Source organism: Ascaphus truei, chromosome 4, assembly GCF_040206685.1.
Source record: "Ascaphus truei isolate aAscTru1 chromosome 4, aAscTru1.hap1, whole genome shotgun sequence".
NCBI classification, from domain to species: Eukaryota; Metazoa; Chordata; class Amphibia; order Anura; family Ascaphidae; genus Ascaphus; species Ascaphus truei.
In genome coordinates this window covers 10,184,700-10,207,215 of record NC_134486.1, presented here as the reverse complement: position 1 = coordinate 10,207,215, position 22,516 = coordinate 10,184,700, and the positions used below count along the sequence as shown (strand labels likewise).

The following is a 22,516-nucleotide window of genomic DNA, read 5'->3' as shown; positions in this document are numbered from 1 at the left end:
AGACTGACTCCAAATCAGATTTACAGAATATCATTGAGTTTATATGTTTGAGGTGCCTGTTTGTACTAAATTTATAATCACAACCTACCTCCCCTCATCTTCTTGTCCCTGTGATTGGGGATGAGGGGGTTGTCGTCCTCATTATCTCACCCTACAACCTGCCCCCTTTGATCCTATTGCCTCACATCTCCGCTTCTTTTCTGCACACTAATCCCCACCCTAACTCACCTCGCATTTCTGGCACATTCCCACTTTCTTTTAAACATGTACTCATCACTCCCATTCTAAAGAAACCTGGTTTCCATCCTCTACACTCCATAGAGGTAGCACCAGCAAGTGGCCAAATGACCACCCCACAGCTATCTCTAAGGGTCACTTATCCTTTGTAATTCTCCTGGATCTCTGTACTGCCTTTGACACTGTTGATCACCCCCTTCTCCTGGAGTCTCTCCACTCCACTCCACTGGCTTCTGTGACTCGGCCTTCTCCTGGTTCACGTCTTACCTATCCAACAACTCCTTTAGTGTTTCCTTCTCTGGTGTCTCCTCCTCTTCACTCCCTCTTTCTGTTGGGCAAGTGACACACTGTGCTTATTTTCATGCCATTACCCAGAATCACCGGCTGCATTTGAAGCACGGTTTGCTAAGCCATAATGGGGAAAGATGTGAATGTTCTCACAGGTGCTATTTTTATTTGCTGTACACTGTTTGGTGGAGTTTTTTCGTCACTTTTTTTTTTTACCCACTGTAATAAAAATAGCGGTGTATATTCAGTATTTTAATCAATCTGGTACTTCAGGTTAATGTTGATTAGAAATTGTGTTAGAAATACAACAATAGTTTTTATGACGGGTCAAGACCCTTCCTGTGTCTGTGTTGATTTAGAAAGAGGGCGTAATTGGGGGTCTATCACTGATGGCCCATTAAAAGTAAACAAAATGTATATTTTAGAAAGGCTGTGGACGATAGCCAGATCATGGGCTGTCGGCCTCAAAGAAACCTTTAACATTCTTAAAATGTCCCCTCATTTCTTGATATGTCCCCTGACAGAGAGAGGTCGCCATTTAGCCTATATTTAATATAGCCCTCTATCATGGGATAGAATAAAGAATAGCCTATAGATATTCATAACTGTTGCAATGAGATGGATGCAATAAGGCCAAACTCTTGAGGTTTAAGAGGTGGCAAGGCACAGATATCCATTTGTCGCTGAAACTTAGGAGCAGGGCGGTCAGAATTTGTGATACATTCAGCAAACTCGCCTAAGCCTATTGATATGACTCATAGTGTGTCTAAGTTTTATGATCAGAAAGTTATGAGATCTTTTATATGTTCAATCAAATGTAAACATCGCAAGAAAGGAGTTTTTTCTTTTACGTCATAAAACTGTCAACCAAGTATCTGATTTACGGTAGGGGAGGGTTTTGTGTGCGTTTCAATGCAAGAGGTCTGGGCATAAAGGTTGGCATGTGTGAATAGAAAATCAGAATTTAACAGAGGTGTGTTTTGGGATCAGCCATGTGAATTCTTTTCTACTGCAGCGACCTCTCTGGGAAAAACCTACAGTGGCGGCCGCCCTGAGTCTAAAGCGACCGCCACTGCGGGTAATTTAAAACCGCGTGCAGGCGCAGTTTTTCCCCGATGCGTGCCGCGCGGCACTGGTGCCTCCGTTCCGCCGGCATCCCGAAAGCACATCCGTGACGCTGTATGTGTGGGGGATGTGGAGGATCAGGGGAAGCAGAGGCGGAGATGCGGCTGGCGCACGGCCAAGTTCGGTGCCAGCCGAAAAAAGCCCCGGAAAATCACGGGCATTTGTTAGCTTAAAGCTGGCCGCAGCAGTATGACTTGTGCTAAAGTATAGGCATTTCTGCCTAGGTTCTTTTATTTTAAGAAACTTGTCTGCATTTATTGTAACTGTACTTATAGTAATCTTTTTTTTCTGTTATCTAAGCACTGTATTTTTTGTATTAAAATTAAACTTTAATATGTAATGCTTTGGGCTCTGATTGAACTGTTGTACGATTTGTAGAGTATTTATATTTTCGGACATGTTTTGCTACAACAATTTTTTGTGTTTAGTGCAAAGTTTTCTTTAAAAAACAGGGACCTTACACTCTGCAAATGTCCTATTTGATATTTCTTGGGCGGTGGAAGCGGATAAATATGATTGCAATCTAGTAAGGAGTATATTGAGATGGGTTGAGGGGAGATATTGTTAATTTGAGGGACCTTTGCGGAAGGTGAAAAGTGTCAGTTAGAGAGCTGCCTGTTAACCCCTGTCCCATATGCAGGCCACGTGCTCACAGGTGTGACGTATGTGACACCCACCATAACTTCCTTATATGCATTTAAGTCTGTATATAGTTAAAATCTTTGTCCCCATTGTACAACACTGTGGAATATGTTGGCGCAAATAAACAATACCGGTAAGTCACTGACCGTTTACATGTGTGTGTGATGCCTACAGGGCTGGTGCTCCGCTCCTTCCGTTCTCTGTCCTCTTCTCGCCGCTTGCCTGACGTCCTCCTCCTCTTCTCGCCGCCTGCCTGACGTCCTCCTCCTCTGTGCTCTTCTCCAGCTGCCACCCGACTTCGCCTTCCTCTGCTGCTCTGCTCCACCGAAGCCAGGGAGGAAGGGGTGAGAGAGCAAGAGGAGAAGGAGGGGGGTGAGTGGAGGAAGAGTGAATGAGTGGGAGGGGGGGATGAGAGAATGGGTCTATAATAACATTTTTAAAAATCTGAAAGTTCAGAGAGCGGGGGGTGGGGGGAGGGGGTGGCGCAGGGTTGACAATTCGCCTAGGGTGCCGAATACCATTGCCCCAGCTCTGGATGCCTTTCAGTGATTCTAAATGTACAGTAGTACAGACAGGCATCACATACACATGTAAACTGTTGGTGATTATAAGCTTAGTATAGACAGTTTACATGCGGGCGGTGCCTGTCTATACTAGGTTTAGAATCAGACAGTGTGCGTGTCCTGTAGATCGTTCTAACATAACTCGTACAATTAGAAGGCTTCACCGTATGTCTATGTGAAGCTACAGTATCGTCACATACATACAGGCATAGCATGTGAAGCTACAGTATCTTCACATACATACAGGCATAGCATGTGAAGCTACAGTATCTTCACATACATACAGGCATAGCATGTGAAGCTACAGTTTCTTCACATACATATAGGCATAGCATCTGAAGCTACAGTATCTTCACATACATATAGGCATAGCATGTGAAGCTACAGTATCTTCACATACATACAGGCATAGCCCCTTTTGGATAGATTCACTTTTATATGTGCAAGAGTTTTTCACCTGAACAGGATTTTTCTCTCTGCTGAAAGAATGAGTTTCATCATAAATTAATAAGAAAATACAAATACGTCTAAGGGGGTATATACCGAAAATAAAAACCAGAAACTGGTTAGCCTTTTTGCTGCTGGCATCGCAGGGTCTCGTGGCAGTGAAAATGTTGATATCTCCCTCCTTAACATACTTCTTGCCAAAGCCTCTCAGATAGACAAATTCATTTTAGGGGCAGGTAAACTTTAAAGTTAAGCAACATTTAAAGCAGCAATTCTACATCCCTCCTTTTTTTAATTTTATGTAAAGCATGTGACCATGTATAATTCTATATTCTTACCTAAGGTGGCAATCATTTGGTGCTCCTGTTATCTGTAAAAATCCTGATTGTGTGACTAACGTAAGGCTGCTTCAGTTAGTGTAACTCAGCAGCTGCACTGTATCCTTATATTACTAAGGTAACATTATCTATTGTTACAGTTTGCGGCTTATACTGCTGGAAATATTGACAACAAATTATTACAAAGAGGAAAGTGTTATACGGTTCTTACACTCCTTTGGAGGTGGGTTAAAGAGGCAACCCAAGCAGCTTAAAAAAAATAAATATATATATATATATATTTTTTTTTTTTTTATATATATATACATATATATATATATAATTTATTATATGCAACATTTTATTACCTTTATGAAATCTAATTACTGACGCTGCTGATCGATTTGTTCTCCCGTGATTGATCAGCAAAATCCTGCTTTCCAGAGTTCACTCAATGGTTGCCTTTCAGTTGCAAATGAATCCTTAAGGCAGTTTAACTCATCAGCTAAAATGTATTCTTATATTACTAATGTGACATTATCTGTATTGTATTGAATATTGGCAACAAATGATCACAAACAGGAAAGTGTTACAAAGACCTTACACTGCTGGAGAGGTGAGCTAAAGTAGGGGCGCGCAAACTTTATTTGCGGCGCCCCCCCCTGCCTGCTCTCCTCAGTTAGAGCGCCCCCCCACCTTACCTCACGTGGCGCCATGGGGGGTTGTGTCACGTGAACCCGCAGCTTCATTTGACGTTCCGTTACCATGGCAACAATGACGTCACTTGACGCCGCGTTGCCATACCGACGCCTGAACCGACAAAGCTTCTGAACCACGGTAAGTGTAGTTGCAGAGCCTTTGCTTTGTCCCCCGACATTTAATTTAAATGTCTTGGGGAAGAGCGCAGGACCTCTGCAAACGCCTGCCCCCCCCCGTCCCCCATAAAAATCTAGCGCTTCCCCCAGTTTGTGCACCGCTGGGCTAAAGCCTGCCATAGAAATCAAGATGCTCAGTATATTAAAACTCATAAAAAATTGCATTATGAGTTGAATTTATAAATAAAAAAAAGCAGTAAGTATTGTCTAATGCTACAGAACTGATTTATTAAAAAAATAAAAGAGAAACACAAATGTAGGATATTGCTTGTAGGAGCCATCTGGGCTGAAGCAGGGATATCATTAAACCCAGACCTATTCGTGGCCCATGAGGACTGGCGTTTGCCACTCCTGATTTAAACACACAAAACAAGAATGGATGTTCGAGTTTATAAGCAAAGAAGCGAAAGGCAAGCAATAGTATTTGCTGTGCCAGTTTCTTTTCTAATAAGAGGAACAGCGTGCATTATACAGGATGTTCAGTCCAACGTGACTTCACCTCGTTCTGACAGCTTCGCTACCTTCTCCGCTCGTCACTATTGCTGCACCTGTCCTGGCTCTGCGTGTTCAGTTGGATAAGAAACCTCACGAACACGAGATCCGTGGTCATGTGACGAGCCTGTTTCCTTAGAGACGGCAGCACTGTGTATTACATTAGGATGCTTATTCAGGAGAGGAAGAAAGAGGCTTTTGCTACAGAGCTCAAAGGTTTGCTTTCTCTTGCCTGCCTGTGTCTTTTGCATTTTCTTGGGCTAATGGGGCCACTGGGGATTGTGCATCTTCCTGTTTTATTTCTTCTACTGAGATAACTTTGTCTGTTACTGTAAATATAATCTTCTGTTTTGTAGCTGGTTGCAAAATAACATTACAGCTGATTGGGAAGCGATGTGTTGTGAGCCTTCTGTAAGAGAGCATTTTGTTTTTATCGATAAGGAACATGTTACTAAGCCAGCTTCTGAAGGGAGGTTTTGCTTGAGTTGTTTTAGATCAGTATTGTGTACATGTATGTGCGTGCACTCTGTTCCCCGTAACTTGGTACATGTATGTGCGTGCAGTGTGTTCACCGTAACTTGGTACATGTATGTGCGTGCAGTCTGTTCCCCGTAACTTGGTACATGTATGTGCGTGCAGTCTGTTCCCCGTAACCTGGTACATGTATGTGGGTGCAGTCTGTTCCCCGTAACTTGGTACATGTATGTGCGTGCAGTTTGTTCCCCGTAACTTGGTACATGTATGTGCGTGCAGTGTGTTCACCATAACTTGGTACATGTATGTGCGTGCAGTCTGTTCCCCGTAACTTGGTACATGTATGTGCGTGCAGTGTGTTCCCCGTAACTTGGTACATGTATGTGCGTGCAGTCTGTTCCCCGTAACTTGGTACATGTATGTGCGTGCAGTGTGTTCCCCGTAACTTGGTACATGTATGTGCGTGCAGTCTGTTCCCCGTAACTTGGTACATGTATGTGCGTGCAGTCTGTTCCCCGTAACTTGCTGTACTCCTCCAAGTCCGAGCCTGGGCTGCCTGTTACATACAGTAAGAGGCGATAAATGCTGTGACCTGCAAGTCTTCCCGTAGCACCGGAGAACGCCGGCTATTGCCATTCTGATCATGGAAAGGGCAATGTGTTTGACAAGTGGAAAGTAGAAGGGTTTGTAGGGTACTTTGCTAATCGTGCACTATAAGCTGATCAAATACTTTATTTCACAAATGTTCAATAAGACATTGTTATACTACAAATACAGTAAATACATATACATATGCTGTTTATGCATATTAAACCTCCTTTCTAAACACACAAGATAATTGCGCTCACAATCAAATTGTTTTGACTGCATTTTTGTCCCTTACATTAATCTGAACACGAACTAATTCAGTGCTGGTGGATTTGCAGCACTGGTTTGCAAGTTCCCCCAGAAACCGCTTCTGACATGCTAATATTCTTTAAGAAACCCAGGACCCGTGGCTGTTTTTTATATGCGTTCATACTGTACAATACCTTCATTGAGCAGCTGAAGACTGGAACCCCTGACTTGCTTTTAGTAAGTGATTACCATTTGTCAAATGGCCATTCTTGTGTGGCACTATCTGGCACAGAAAAGGAGCATTTCCACAGCGAAGTTTTGTATATCTGCATCTTAAACACGGCTTGATGCTTGCGACACAGGCTCGGGGATCCTGTGTGAGACATACAGATAACCTTGCATGGTTTGGTATTTGTTGTACCCCGTACAGTGAAGGGTATTTGTCATAACTGTGTTGTCTGTTTAGTTTCTAACCTACTATTAGCCTTTGAGTGTACAAATAGTGAGTAAGCTGAAACACCTATCCTTAAGTGTCTGTGTTACATTAGCTTGCACTTCCCCACCCCACCCTTGGCTGTGTAACCAGTGTAATTTAGCATGATGAATATTCAGGGGATTTCATGACTAAAATACATTTTGAAAACTAAAATATGACAAGCTTATTTGCATAGCCACATCATTTTAATTTCTGCAGTTTAAAGCAGCAATCCAAGCGCACCGTTTTCCTTTGCGTCATTTTACATTCTTTTGAGTTTTATTTTTTACATAGGATTGAAGCAGGGGGTCTCAAGCTGAACCCCCTGCTTCCCGAGATACTTTCCTCTGTAGGATAGGAGCTGGGGTTCTCGTAATTACGGCATTTAAAAACTACCGGGGGCCAATAGGAAGCTGTGACGTCATCTGGTGTGGCTTTCTATTGAGGTTTTCATTTTTTAAAGTCTCCTACATATATATTGCTCCCCAGAATTATTTTGTTGAACTTTGACCATCGGTTTATTTTGTGCTCAGTAGCCCTTTAACCGTTCTCTTGTTATGCCACCACTTGTCCCCTGCGCTTTACCCATAACAGTCTTCTCTCCACCCCTTTCACCTCTTCTGCTCTTGTGCCTTAAACTTTTCCCCCTCACTGTCTCTTACCTGTAACACTCCCTCACACACGGTAAACGCCAAGCACCTTCTCCCCACCTTTAAGTGAAACCTTAAATCTCACCTCTTAAATTAAGCATTTCAATAGCCTATTCCAGTCTTTTTAAACTGCGGTTGATCAGAGTCCGATAACCCGCATCACGGCTTGGTGAACCACGGCTTGGTGAACCACGGCTTGGTGAACCACGGCCTAAATGCTTCACTTGTGTGTGTTTTGTAGTTGAATCTGATATTTGCTTTGATTCTTACAGTTGGGAAGTGGTAGACTCGGGACAGATGAGGAAGAGTTTCTCACAGGACAGTAGTAGACAAAATAATAAACAAAATTATTGGGATCAACTTAAGTGTAATGTAAGAGTATTTTCCTGTATGGGTGTGTGCCTCCTAATTGGGCACGGTCTCATGTATCTACTAACTTTACATGGGGTACTTGGACCCATGCACAAACTCTGCAGGTTCCTCTGTCAGTGAATGGGTTATGTTAGTTTGGCTCTTTGATATTAGCTTCCATTAGTTAGTGGATTGTGTTTCAGATCCAGTGCTATTGTCTTATAACCTTGGACAAATGGGAGTCAGCGACCGCAGTTTACTTTGAATATCCCTTCTGTTCACGGTCGCCGACAAGGTCGGAGAGGCGGGACAAGTGTACCGAGCCCAGTGGCTGTGGGAGCCCGGCCGGCCTGCACTGGTAGCGTCCAGCTGCTGGGCCTCTGGTTGCCACCACCGAGCCCTGGATCCTGTTTTTTTCCAGCTGTTGCCTTCTCTTTCTACGCCGATCTCTCTCTCTCTCCTGCCAGTGCACGCCGATAGCTGGGCCTGACTTCCGGCTGCATACAGTTTCCAGCGCGCACACAGACAGGAGAGGGAGGGCGGCATGGGAAGAGGAGGCAGGAGCTGGGGGGAGCGGGGTCTGGCAGTGGCAACCAGAGGCCTGGCCCAGCTGCCAGCCCTCTGCTTTCTGCAGCCGGGCCCTGGCTCTCCCCAGCTGTTAGAAAATCAGATGGGTGAGGCGAGGCGAGGCAATGCAATAATGACAGGGCTGGAGGCAGTATGGTAAAAATGTCGATTTAATGGATAGACATGGCACAAACACACAGGAATGGAACAGGTATCCACTGACGCATTTATGTTGAGAAAAACCTCAGAGGGCCCGGCGAAGCGCTAGTCCTGGGCCCCGGGAAATCTGTTGGTGGCCCTGCTTCTCTGAGTATATGTGGTAAATGGAGTGTTTGTAATGCGGTCACTGTGGAGAAGTTTGGGATTGTTATGCTACATCTGCCTAACCATAATATTGATTTATAAAATAAACAACCTGCCTATAATTAGATTTAGATAAACAGAGGTGAAAATGTGTTTGCTTTACCTGTCACTCACTGCTGTCAATGTATCCTGCAATGATTCTTCAACTGCATGCGTCTTCTTGTGGCATAAATACATTGCATGATTAACTGCTTCACTGCTGTTCGTGGTCTGCGGCATGAAGAATTTATGAATAAGAACAAGGGCTCCATTGTTTGGTAAAACACTTTGCACACAACCTCTTATAAACACAGCCATCACTCAAAGCTTATGACATGTGTATATTTATGTATACAGATACTCCTCCCCTGCATGGCACTCCACGGCAGAAACATTACAATACAGCGCTGGGATAGGTGAACAAAACTGGGAAGTACAAATCTGAAACAAGGAAACCCTGTGCCGTCACATGGCAATAACAATGAATAATTAGTGTAGGAATTGGCTCGCCATCAGGTGCCAGCAGCAAGACCATAGATCAGTGGTTTTCAACCTTTATTCTCTTGGGGCACCCCTAACCACAGTGCTCAGTTGCTGAGGCACCGCTACAACAGGACAGGGTCACAGAAAACACAGGACAGAGAGACAGTCACAGGAGAGACAGACGGGGGCAGGGGAGTCAGTCACAGCAGTAAGTGGGGGAGGGGAGTCACAGGAGTCGTGTGTCGGGGCAGAGAGTCACAGGAGTAAGGCAGCAGGGGAGTCTGGGTGGGTGGGGTTGGTGCAGGGCAGTGGTGTGCAAGCTGGGGGTCTCGGGGTTTACAGATGCCCCGCGAGCTTCCCGAAGGCACTTAAATTAAGTGCCAGGGAAGCGGCGAAGGCCTCTGTAAACCTTTCCATGGTTCAGCCGGCATCTGGAGACGCGTCGCCATGGCAACGCAGTGGCAAATGATGCAGCGGGGTCATGTGACATCGCGTTGCTATGGTAATGTGACATTCAGACGCCGGTAACCGCGGTAAGGAGGAGAGATGGGGGCGCGCAAAGAGCAGGACAGCCTGCAGGGGGAAAAGATTGCACTCCCCTGGTGTATGGAGTCACAGTAGTTGGGTTGCGGGGCCAGGGAGTCAGAGGGGGCAGAGAGTTACAGAAATCACACTGACACATGCCCCCTCTCCCCCTTTACTGCCCATGCTGCTTCCTCCTCAGCTTGGCCACACCCTGCAGGTGTATATATCCAGTATCTTTAGTATAGTACTTTCACACACTTACACTACATCTTCCCCCACTAGCTTAAGATTGAGATGTTTTTGCTTCTCTCTTGGTAATGCCGCCCTCTTGCAACTAAGCATTTTCTTTCTCCCATTCTTCTTCCTTCTGGGGTTTACTGGTCAGCTTGGTTAGGTACTAAACACTTTGGTCCATATTTACTACGCCGTCTTCTTCCAGCATTGGCATACCCCTTACAGCCCCATGGTTTAAATGGTTTGGAATGTGCCTTTTTGCAAAAGACTGTTTAGTAGAAATGTCCCTTAATGCCAGGCCCTGTTCCCTTCTGGTGGCAGCCGCCACGTTCCACCATGCATGCTCTTCTGGATATGAGCCCTATACGGCCGTGTCACTTTGGTTATGAGTGGAGACTTACAGAAACATTCCTCTTAAACAACTCCAGGATTCAGAAGCAGGGTTGCAAGTAAAGGAGAGGTTCAGTAACTTCAGGGTGACCGGTCTTTGCCACTAGCCATGCTATATTTGTCATTGCTTTTTTCTCACTGTTGCACTTGCCTAATTTATCTCCGTTGTATAATGTTCTGTAAATCTCTTTAAGGATGAGACCTATGTTATGATGTTCTAAGAGGGTTATTATGAGCTGTTAGTAAATTATGCTTATCCTCCCAGATCATTATCTCATTATGTTGCTCCCTTTATCACAAAGCACAGTATGCTAATGTTATTATTCTCCTCTTTCTCTCACTTAAGAACTCCTTTCAAAACCATCTCTTTCCATATCTCCAAGACTATATTTTACCTGGCCTTCACTTGGATGGCACCGTTTGCTTCTTTGCAAATGATTTGAGCAGCTCTATGTGTATATAGAAACGCAGTGTTATAATTATAAAGCAGAACCCGGGCGCAGGGAAATGTTGCAGCACAGTTGCTTTGCTAAGCAACTCTTGGTCTCACAAAGGAACAGAATTGTGAGGCTTCAAGAGATCCACCATACTGTGTCAGTCAATACAATCGCGTAGCAAGAATTGTGTCACTGAAAGTGTATTTAGTTACTCAGGGAAACGGCTGACCTGCAAACTTTACAGGAGCGCTTCCCCCAATTTCAAAATATTCACCTTTTAACAAGGTCTCCGAAATGAATTTAGAGCGACGTTCATATTATGCTGCAGCCTCATTTCCCAAGCATAATCCTCTTTAAAAAAAATTATTCCTACAGTTGGAATGAAGGGGGGTTATTGATATATTTTTGGGGGGTTGGCATCTATTGATACTTATGGCAGCCCCTTGCAGTAATGTGACCCTTTTTGCTGACACCTCTGGCAGTGAAAGTGTTAATCCATCCCAGAAACCCCATCTTTGACATTGTTGTGCCATTTGCCATTCATGAGAGGCCTTCAAAGAGGGCTCAAGGCCAAATTAAATACGTGTTTGAGATGGGCAGATGTATGGTTAGAGAGATTAGTTTCTACCATCTTGTTTTCTTTTTTATGCTGTTTGAAGTCTGATGGTTGATGTTTCTTATCAAAGGGGTATGGAGTTAACCGACTGCTTTATATTTAGCACAACATTTACAGAGAAAAGAACACAACAGAATGCCGACTATTTGGGAAGTGCACAGTTGCACATTTGCACAGTAGATGAGGTTGAAAGACATGCCCATCATGTTCAACCTATGTTACATTTAGACGACAGATACTTATCCTATATTTGCATTTATAGTACTGTATATTGATCCAGAAGAAGGCAAACAAAATAATCTGAATGAAACATTGTCCAATTATGGGACCTATTCTAGTAACTTTGATAAAATCACTGCCAAATCGAACGGTTTGGCATGACCTTACCTCATGGTCTGAATTTGTGTTATCACGGTATTCAGAAAGAGTTATCGCAAGTCAGATACCGTGAAGTGAGGAGAATGCCAAACCGCTCGGGATAACAGTGTCTTCTTTATCTGTGTCTTTTTCTTAGTTCTGCCCCTGGGATCTGCCTGCAGTCTGTAAGAGCTGCACAGAGAGAGCTGCATCTCCCTGCACAGCTCATACAGGCCATCGCACTGTTTTTATTTGATTGTAATAACACAGTATTGAAGCAAGGGGGTCTTTGCAGCTGAACCGCATTCATTGCAGCCTCGGGGACCCCCTGCTTCCCGAGTTACGTTATGGGGTGCCAGTATTTCTGCAAGTCCCTGTAAATGTCCCGGTCACATGACCCGGGAGATGTAAACAATGCAGGGAGATACTGGCATCCCATACTGGGGCCTGTAACTCGGGAAACAGGGGGTCCCGGAGGTTGAAATTAATGCTCTGGAGACCCCCTACTTCAATACTGTTATTAAAATAAAATAAAACGGCTTCATTACCGTAACGCTAACCGCTAAGGTAATGAAGGTGCCGGGTTTGTTGGGGTAGAGGTGGTGGGTGAATGGGGTAATTGCCCAGGGGTGAGTGCTTAGCCCTTTTGCTACATTCCTTATAATTCTGATATGATACCTGTTTATCATTTTAAGAATCTAAATGCTTCTTCCTTTCTGTTCCCTCACCTACCCGTTTATTTAGCCACATTGTGTCTCTGTTTTATCTGCCAAACAAAATGTGTTTGCAGTCACTGCAGCTTTCACCTGTTCTTTATGGGAGTGGGGCCAGTGACACACCCATCTCTATGTTACAGTATATCTTTTATAAAACTCAATAACAAGTTTGCAACTCTATAAATATACATGCACAACATACAAGCCGGGGGTTGGAAGAGTGAGAGTAGTACTGTAGCTTCGAAGAGCGCCCAAAATAAATACAATCACATTTTGAGTCAATAAGCGCTGATTACTGTTTTAAGATCTCTTCTAACCTACTAATCTGCACGGGTCTTGTAGCCCAAAATCAGCACGTGTCTCGGGCACTGTACAGTGGCTTGTATCTTTCAGCTGTGGTTCATTTTTGCTGACCGGTCTCTATTCACTCACTCACGGTACTGTAATAGCAATCCGATTGAATGTTTAATCAGGAGTAGCACTGTTGAGTGAAGTTCGCAGCAGACAGAATGTACTGAAGTAGTATATACTGTATTCACATTTAATCAACTGCAAAGTCCATATTCAAGTAAAATCTGAAGGGTTAGTGGTATGAAAAGCAAAATGTTTTTCAAAGACCGTGAAACACCTTGACCTTGATTGTCAAATACTTCACTGAAGAAATGCAAGATTCAAATTACATTTTTTTTTAATTCAACAAACTTGAGTGAGTGAAACTCCAGGGCAGTATGTAATTGGGATCCACTTGTAATTAGTAGGCCATGATGGTAACACTATGTGTGATAGGTGCTTAAAATAGAGAAGTATTTGGAGGGGAGCCCGGCAGATGAGGAGACGATAGAATATTATATTGCTGGGAGATTTAGAAGAAAGGCAGGTGGGTGGCAGGGAATTTTCTCATTCAGAATTCTTTAAACAGTTTTGCTTCAAAGTTGCACTCCAAAAAGTACACAAAATAAAATGTGTTTTGAATCTTTGCATTCCTCTGCTTTTTACATATAGCATGGGTCCGCCTGGCCCCCTTTACGCCTCACTGGGTCCCCGGTATATTCCCCTTACCTCCGGGGGGTGCGGGGTGGCCGGTGGAAGGATGCAAACGCACAGTGCAGGCAGACGAATGCATTGCCGGTGACTATCGGCGGTTCCCTTAGCTGGACGCTGCCATCTTGGGCAGAGTTGTGCATGCGCCCGAATAGCAGCCTAAAGGATAGGGCCTCCAGCAGGAACTACATGTCCCATGAGCCTCAAGGACACATGTCGCGCGGGAGCCAATAGGGCTGGAGCTTTCCCTGCAAGGGGAGATTGATACTTTCACGTGCTGGGACCGCGAGTCAGTCGGAGCTGGGACGCCATCAGGAAGGGTGTATGTGTACAGGTGTCTGTGGCACCTGCACTAGGCCAGATACCCCCATTAGGCTCCAGCTGGGCCCCGACTCGCCACAACATGTGGTTGCTGCAGGGACAGGCCCATAGATAGGGACACTGCCCTTGTATCATTAAAGTGAAGGACACAGCCAGGACGCGGCTGCATCCTGACCTCAGGTGATCTGGGACCAGACCCCTGCAACAAAGAGACATTGCATATGGTGGTACAGTCCCTGTGGGACCCACCCACCATAGAGGCGGTGGCATCGTGGGTTACTGCAACGGATCTGTGGATCCCATCATAAGTACAGCATATGTGCGCCTGGGTGTGGACACACCTGGAAGGTACCCAACTAAGTGCATCAACTCACCTTCACATTAGTGGGGCAACGCTGTCTCACACACACAGGTGGGTGGTTGAGTCTGGAAACACTGGGGCGGTCTGGTGCCGGGAGCACCTCAGTACATTGTGGTAAACCCCCCAAGGTATAGACACGGTGTTGGGAAAGGCACGGTGAGGGGTTGCGGCCCAGCGAGGCCTGATATTGCAGTATTGGTGCTAATGTTATGATTGTTCTATGTCTATAGTAAGTTTTTATTGTGTCACTGCATCTGTGTGTATTGTATATTGGTCATATATGGTCCTGCACAGGGCTATCCCACATAGTTAGGATCCTGCGCAAGTGGAGGCGCTGTCACCCATCGAATTAGGTACACCCCAGGCTCCCAGCAGCGGAGGTTCAGGCCTCCTGTGAGCCACAGGTAACGCACCTCACACCATAGCCACCATATCTCCCAGGCGGCTGGGGAAAGTGCGTTACACACATAATAAAGTTTCAAAGAGATGCCTAAGAATTAGCAGTGATGTGGCTTCTATATCCTTGTTATGTATTTAATGTAGTTTAATACATTTTTAAATAAGCCTTCTTTCTGGAGAATTTCCTTCCGTTTTCCTTATTACTGGCTTTTCTCTAAACATCAGTGCTTCCAAAAACCGCAGGAAATCAAAGCTCACGGAGAAATGTTCAGGTTGTCTGCATTTCCTTTTTTTGCTTTCTAACTTGTCATCGAAAGTCATTCAATTATTTACCTCAAAATGGTTACTGTTTGAGAGAAAGTAGCAGGCCTATTTATTCTTAAAAATGAAACTGAACAGGCTGGAGCAGCAGCTTTAACATGCACCAAAGGAAGGCAGGGATTCTTATTGAAACCAGGAAGGCTTGTTCACAGGTTGCATCTTCCAAATGGGAAAATAGGTGTGCAGTATTAAACTGTTTTTCTAATCACACAATACAGTGGCATTTTGTGTCTTTGCTTCACACAAAGGCCCTGCGTCGTATAGATGGTTTGAACCCTCTTGTTCCTGATGCTCTTCTGAATCATGTGCTTTCCTTTTCCTTACATTGGTTGTTGACTGTCACCCATCAAAATGTGTTTTGCATTTGTCCATTTCTTCTGTCCACCTTACTAGGAGAAACTTCTTTGTCTTTTGTCACTTTTTTGTCACAGATATTGTATTTGTGATGGCGATGTTTTAATTTAAAATCAAAACACAATTTGAGTGACAAAACGTGAAGAAGTTTGACTTAGAACGCGCGTGCTCGACACACACAGACACACACACACACACACCCCCCCTATTTTAGCTATTTGCACATCTATATTTATACTAACTGCGGATTCCTTGGGTGTGTGTGTGTGTGTGGTGTCTCCGTCTCCCAAGTGTAGCTGGGTTGGTGCTGCTCCAGCATGTGTTTGTGTCGCCGGCTGCTCTTGTGCGTGTCGCCGGCTGCTGCGCATGCGCATACCTCGCAGCGACGGCTGCTTCTGCGCATGTGCGAGGCAACAGCTTCTTTTGCCCATAATAACGTCTCTTCTGTTACATGACTTCTGTCTCCACGAAGGAAATTCACAAAGGTTTCACTTCAACAACCCTACTCTCTGCTCTGGCTGATTGGTGGACTCCAAACCAAATGAAGTACTAAATCACAGTGGTGGAAATCCATCTTTCACCCATTAATACAACCACGCTCTCATTGCAACAAGCAACATTACTGTTTTCTTTTAGTTCATTTTTTAATCATGGAAACAGCTTATGTTTCTTTCACATGTAGACCGAAGACCAGCTCATCTTGCAGCTGTACTGAAGTGATAAAATAATTGGTATAATGGCCACGGTGCACACAGGATTTTTGTACCAAACCTTAATGAAAGATGACACACTCCATTGCTTAACAAACAGGCCTGGCAGGGAAATAGTGCTGTCCTTGGCAGTAAACCAGAGCAGCCTTCAAGTTAGGATTGTGCTGCCTTCTCTGAGGGCACATTCTGCTGTCCTTCACCCGTCGGCTTCACAAGGTTCAGTCCCTTATCTCTGCAGTTTTACAATGCACTTTATTTGCATTTATTGCGTGGAAGCATTGCAATGAATAGGTTTGCTAACCGTGTTATCTACTTCTAAGGACAGATGGGTTTCTGGTTTATTTCTAGGGAATACTCCTCTTGTCAGAGTGGCAAAGAAAAATGTAGCTTCTAGCGTCCTTTGTTTGTTTTTCATAAGAATACCAATAATATATATTAAAAAATCCTTAAATGTTTCTTTTTGCTTTGACAATAGCATACCCATACTATATATCTTGTTAAATCTTTCAAGATGTTTTAGTAGCTTGTCATTTGACTATTCATAAACGAACACTGTGCCCTGACTAACCATGGTTTGAGGGTGTCTTACAGCACTCCTGCCGAGGTTGCGAATTATTGTACCATTGCTAGATCTGTTCCGAAGCTTTGTACAACATGGTTTATGTTCAGGGGTTATTAACAGTTGAAGAACTACCCCAAAAGTATTCATACCAAAATATAAATAAACATAATGCACCAGAGGGCCTGGCGAAGGTTGGATGACTTTCTTGTTTTGCACAGTGGCTTTAGGACACTTTCTTTTCCCTAATTTTTTCCTTGCAGGGACCTCAATGATTGCAGCCTATTTTCATTAAATTTGAGGGGAATAGCAATAGTTAAATGTTCCTTTTGAATGTTTGCTGCCATAATGCAATAAGATCAGACTTATGAAATCACTGCAAAGCTGTCTATTTTCCATATCTCCTTTTTTTTAATGTAGCCCTTGTACCCCCACCCCTAAGTAAGATTGGAGGGGGGGTATGCTCTTCTCAGCTACTCTGATGCTGTTTCTTGACCTGTGGGCAACAGGTGGGCTGAGCGCTCCGGGGTGGTGTGGGGAGGAAACAGGACAGGAAGGACAGGCTGCCTTGATCTCTCTTGGTGCAGCGCCTCCAGCCAGCAGGAATCCCCTGTAGATATTCAGGGGATGGACACCCACTGACACTCCTTCATTCACAGAGACAGGAACACACACAGCATTGTCTTTTTCTGTTGTTTAATGACAGTCAGCTCCAGGACAGATAATTGCATGTTTCACATATTCTTAATCCTCATCTGCTTATTTCTCTCCCTATCTCTCTAATTCAGAGCCCTGCCTTAAGCAGCATAATTCCCCTCCCTCCCAGACCCTCATGGGTGGGAGGGAGACACCTTTCTTTCTCTATCTGCTAACTCAACTTTTTCCAGAACTCAACTAACTTAATTTGGGAGGATGAAATTTTGTATATCTTTGGGGTGTCTCTAACTCTGACTCATAGCAAGCCAGAGCCGGATACAGATTGGCCCACACACACCAGGGGGCGTTCCAACCAATATCCACCCCTCAGATTGACATCCTCAGAAGTTGCTAGGCCTGCCCTTGAATACTGATGACATCATTCAAGGCTGTAACACACACAGGCCTAAAGAAGGAAGTAACCTTTCCACTGCCTGCACTAACAGGACTGACAGAGGAAATGCCCAGGGAAAAGAAGTAACTGCCGGCAGGCTATGTTACATAATGTATTTATTTTTATACACAGACTCTAACCTGCAGGGTCTTCCAGATCTGGACAGTGTTCTTTTTAGCTGCAGAGATCCCCAGATTCCTGAGGTTCTTAATGCTTTAGTTGGTAGTGTTTTTTCTGGACATTTAAATATGTCCGCTATGGTCATCCAAGAGGAAGCCGCAACCTCCCGCCACCGCCACCATGACATTGCGACTAGTTATTGGCCCACATCGCCTGTGGGTTTTGGCAGGCATTTTGATTAACCTAAATGGAGCAGAAACACCATCAATTAAACTGGTACGGGTCTCTGGAACCAGGGGGTGTCCAGGCTAAAAATAGCAGTGGTGCCTCTCCTTGGAGGATCCCCTGGTTTTGTGTCGGTAGAAAACGCCATGTGGGAAAAGAAAGAGATGGGGGAATACTGCCAGACTGAATTATACAAGCCTACAAAACACTGATTTCTATAGAAGGTTCGCAGAAGATTGGACGTCAATAAATGTTTGGGCAACTAGTTACCCAGCAGTAATTCATGTTTTTATTTGAAGAGGTGTGTATGGAACTGACACTTCATTTACTTTTGAATAATATTCCTAATTGGTGTCGATGAGAAGGTTATAGCATCCCATTATGGTTCTTCATGTATTTTTTCATGCTATTGTCACGATAATAAATGAAACACCGTAATCTTATCCTTTTCAGTGGACACAATTACATCGTGTCATATGTGTGATTCATGCAACATCTATCTGGCACCACAACTATAAAATAAGGGACATTGTGTTAAATCTGTTACACATTTTTTCCACTTTCAATGTTTGTTAAGACAATTTAGGAAGGGGTGCTGTGTTATTGCCATAGTGAAATGATGTGCACACTTTGTGATGTCTTCATATACAGTATATTTCCCACTGTGCATTACAACGTGTGCATTTCTGTCTTGGGTTTTGTTATTAGGTGGGGAGCAGGGGGTCTCCTGAGCTGAACCCCATTCATTTCAGCTCGGGGGACCAGCTGCTTCCCGAGATACTTACCCTTTTGTAGGTCATGCCGGTAGCGGCTAAGGCTGGGTATTCGTGGGCAATATTGCGGTTTAAAGGTCCTGCGTCACGCATCTGTCGGAGGTAAGTATCTCAGGAAGCAGGGGATCCTCAGAGCTGAAATTAATGCGGTTCAGCTCCGGAGACCCCCTGGTTTCCACCTAAAGGGGGCGGGGGGATTTTTTTAAGGAAAGTGCTCCTTTTAAGTATTCAAACTGCAATGCATTGCATATTAATGTTACATCTGATACTGCAGGGGTGCACAAACTGTGGGGCGCGGGATTTTTCTGGGGGGGGGGGGGGGGGCGGGTGGTTGCAGAGGCCCCACGCTCTTCCCTGAGGCATTTAAATTAAATGTCGGGGGACCGTGCAAGGCCTCTTCAACCTGAATTTACCAGGATACAGCCGGCTTCTGGTCACGTCGCCATGACAACGCGGCATGTGACGCATCTTCATGGCAATGCGCGTCAACTGCCCCCCCGCCCCCCCCCCCCCCCCCCCGAGATGTAACTTTTTGCTAAAGCAATTACTAATGGAGCTCAGAACGATGGGCCTGACAGAGCTTGCTGAGGACTCGCAACATTTTATTATTTTATAATCCCGTTTTTAAACAAAAGATTCCAAGTTATTTGGCAACATTGTTCTCCCCCCATCTTGTAAATCTCCCTTACTGTTAAACAAGCATAGGAGCTGAATTGTGGAAATAGTTCTATTTCCCTAAAATAAATACACGTGCACCAGGTTTTTGGTTTTCTTCTGCATCCCTCCATGACAGCAATTACACTCCTGCAGGGGGTAGGACAAGAAATCTGACCCTTAGGTATAAAAGAGGTGTGCCTCTCCCTCAGGTCAGTTTTTTTTAACCTACCTTAGCTGGGGGTAGCTGTTTCCAAAGTGGAAACGTTTTCTTTACATATTTTATTTTTGGTAAAGGCCGTGCCCTTGTGTTGGTCTTGGTTCCTGAGTTTCCCTGGAGCTGTGCTCTGCAGGAGGAACACCCGAGTATTTACCTCTCCTGTTGCTGTGCTTCAGGGCCGCTGTCATGTAGTCCCCCTGGAGCTGCAACTTTCTGGTGCTAACCTGGGGGGTTAGCTTCCTACCTCTGTTCTTTTTCCCCCAGGTGTGGGGCTTTTGAAGATTACCGGGACTGCAGCTGAAGCAGCATGGTTCCAACAGTTGAGCTGGGGAACGTCTCTTTGGCATGCAGTTATACCAATACTGCCCTTCAGCTGTGCCAAAAGCTGTCCGCCTTTGGGACGGCGCAGATGTACACTGAAGGGTTCAGATTGAATGCAGCTGTGGATTCAAAGTCCTTTGTCTTCCAGGCTCATTAACATTCTAGTAGGTGGAGTTGACGTTCCATATAGTACTTTACAAGCAAAAGCAAATGTTAACCCTTAGCATGCTGGTTCTGTGCAGAGGAGAGCACCTCTTGAGGACCTCCCATCCGGTGTCCGCCTTTGGGGTGACACAGATTTACAAGATTCCAAGAGTATTGTTTTTAAGCAGTTCATTAGATCTTCCCACCCGTTTATTTCTTTCCAACATTAGCCATGATTCAAATGGTCTTAAAGAAGATTAAAAATGGATCAGGGTGAGACAGGGCTGGTTGCACGTTATGGGCTGGGAAGAGCATAATTCTTGGACCTAATGAGATTGTCAGTGGCTCATCTGGGCAAACCTCCTACCTAGAGGGTCTCATGAAGGGTTTAGTTTGTCATCCTCTTACAGTTTTATTCCATTTACTAGCATAGAAGTTGCGAGGCAGATAAAACAACCCAGATTCACAAAAGGGTGCTAAGCTTTGGCACGCCTCCGCTCCGAGTTCATATAAAACGCTTAGCACCCTTTTGTGGATCTCGGCTGTTATAGTTGCCAGTAAACGCAGGAAAACTGTACCAGAGAGGGACGTCAGATATTGTAATTTGACATTCTGCTACAATCAAGGGTAGAAATTACAAAACAAAATGATTAGACTTTGCGTGTCGCAATCACAGCATTCCATCCAGAAACTAGAACGTCTCTAATATTATAAAGTTTTCTTCATGAATGTTTCTGTAAAGGCCTAAAGCCTGCATCTCCGAAGGTGCACACATTTGCCTTAGAGCCTTACTACTGCCCTCTATTGCATCCATTGACTTGGTCATGCATTTTGTTAAAGCAAGATCCAAGCTTAACTCTTTGCAATCTTCAGATCTCAATTTGTAATTTGCCTAGTGTACAAGAATTTTTAGAAGACTTGTCGCTTAGCCTCAGCTGGAAAGTGGCATTACTAACAGCAAAAATCTCAGCACGAAGAATAGAAAAGTTAAAGACTGTATCCTATTGTCCACTGAGTGCACATGACAGAATTGTGATGAAATGTTTACCGTATTTAGATCCAAGGTTGTGACAACTGACTCAGGAGGTTGTGGTCCTCTTCTTTTTCACCACTTTCCCTACTGTAAATGAAAGACCATTCCACGGCTTAGGCTGGGGCCATGGTGCCTTCGGCCGTGACGTCACCCGCTTGAAGCGGGTGTGTTTTTTGGCCATGGTATGCGTGCCGTCCGTGGGCGTCTAGGAGCGTGCCAGTGACGTCAGGAAGCTGGTTCGCCCTCATTGGGCGAACCACTCACGTGACCAGTATGTCAGTTGGAACTGATTTCTTGCTCAACGCGCACCACTTCCGCACGCACGCCGCATGGACGCGAACCATGCCTTAAGGCAGTCTATTGTGTCCGCACGGTCTGCGGTACCATGGCCCCAGCCTTAGACGTCAACAGAAGATCTGTCTACTTCGTACAGAGTCTTTCAGGAACCATAAACTCCGGTTTGTCTTATCTGAAGCAGCTTCTGCAGCCTCTTGTCACTAGATGGATTAAAGCCTGTATTTCAAAAGGATATTGCATATCGGATAAATTCAGAAGAAAGGTCCTGCAGGCTAATAGTGTCTCTTTATCTCAATACAAATTTACCTCCCATTCTTAATATACTTCCTTGGGACATCCCAAGTGTAATTACTGTTATGGAGTGACGCAGAAGAAAAAGGTAAACCTGCCTACCGGTATTTCAGTATCTTTTAGTCCCTCCATGGCACTATCCTATTCATATACATTATTTGTTTGCTGCTTACAGTAACTGCTACTTTTATACAGTAGCTTTGGGGAAAAGATATTGATCTGAGAGACAATCCTCTTATACCCAGGTGTCCAAAGTATTGTCACACCCCCAGTAGGGAGGAGTTACTCATGTATAATTACTTTAATGGAAAGACTGGAATAAACTGAAATATCAGTTGGTAAATTTCCCTTTTTTTAGCTGCACTGTAGAGTAAACTCAGTTAAGTTCTCTGCTGCCAAGCTTTGTATTTCCTGCTCTGGTTCCTCTCAGCATACTATATTGCAGTTGCATTAAGGTGACAGCACTCAGCCATGCACAATATACACTACCATTTCTAATGCACGTTTCATAGTTAAAGATGTTTAACCGTTGCAAATTTACACTGAAAAGCACAATAATATACAGCTTCAATTTAAGGCAAAACTATGATTTTATACCGATTTATTATTAACAAAATGCAGGAGAGATTCGGAAGTCTCAGTGGTCAAAGTGGAGCAGTAAAGCCATTTCTGGAATATCACAGTTTGTAACAATCTCCAAACACAGGGCTTTATCATCTGCATTTTGTGTAGCAGAAAGAACGCATGGATAACAACACAATGATAAAGTAAATGCCAAAAAAAGAAAAGAGCGAAGTGAAGGCAATTTGTAGAAAAATATGTTTGTGTGTTTGTCTAAATTG

At 44.3% G+C, this 22,516-nt stretch overlaps 1 protein-coding gene across 9 annotated transcripts in view; it reads left to right on the top strand.

Moving 5' to 3' along the window:
* Window positions 1-22,516, top strand: part of DTNB (dystrobrevin beta) — a 339,918-nt gene that overhangs the window by 209,519 nt on the left and 107,883 nt on the right. The gene's annotated exons all lie outside the window — the stretch shown is intronic.